Consider the following 980-nt stretch of genomic DNA (forward strand, 5'->3'; position numbering starts at 1 on the left):
AAACTCATGGACCAGGCAAGGAGGGCATTAATTAGAGGCAACAAAGAGACCAAAGATAACCCTGAAGGAGCTGCAAAGCTCCACTGCGGAGATTGGAGTATCTGTCCATAGGACCATTTTCAGCTGTAGACTCCCCAAACATATGGAAGAAGGTACTCTGGTCAGATGAGACAAAAATTTTGCTTTTTGGCCATCAAGGAAAACACTATGTCTGGTGCAAACCCAACACCTCTCATCACCCTGAGAAAACCATCCCCACAGTGAAGCATGGTGGTGGCAGCATTATGCTGTGGGGATGTTTTTCATCGGCAGGGACTGGTAAACTGGTCAGAATTGAAGGAATGATGGATGGCGCTAAATAAAGGGAAATTCTTGAGGGAAACCTGTTTCAGTCTTCATGAGATTTGATACTGGGAGGGAGGTTCACCTTCCAGCAGGACAATGACCCTAAGCATACTGCTAAAACAACACCTGAGTGGTTTAAGGAGAAACATTTAAATGTCTTGGAATGGCCTAGTTAAAGTCCAGACCTCAATCCAATTGAGAATCTGTGGTATGACTTAAAGATTGCAGTACACCAGCAGAACCCATCCAACTTGAAGGAGCTGGAGCAGTTTTGCCTTGAAGAATGGGCAAAAATCCCAGTGGCTAGATGTGCCAATCTTATAGAGACATACCCCAAGAGACTTGCAGCTGCAATTGCTCCAAAATGTGTCTCTACAAAGTATTGACTTTGGGGGGTGAATAGTTATGCAGGTTAAAGTTAATTTCTTACTTCTTGTTTGTTTCACCAAAACATATTTTTCATATTCAAAGTGGTAGGCATGTTGTGTGAATCAAATGATACAAACCCCCCCAAAAATCTATTTTAATTCCAGGTTGTAAGGCAACAAAATAGGAAAAATGGGGGTGAATACTTTCGCAAGCCACTAACTCTTGATGACCCGGTTGGGCATGACTCCAACAGGGTCACCATGAGG

Source organism: Salvelinus fontinalis, chromosome 30 (assembly GCF_029448725.1).
Source record: "Salvelinus fontinalis isolate EN_2023a chromosome 30, ASM2944872v1, whole genome shotgun sequence".
Classification (NCBI taxonomy): Eukaryota; Metazoa; Chordata; class Actinopteri; order Salmoniformes; family Salmonidae; genus Salvelinus; species Salvelinus fontinalis.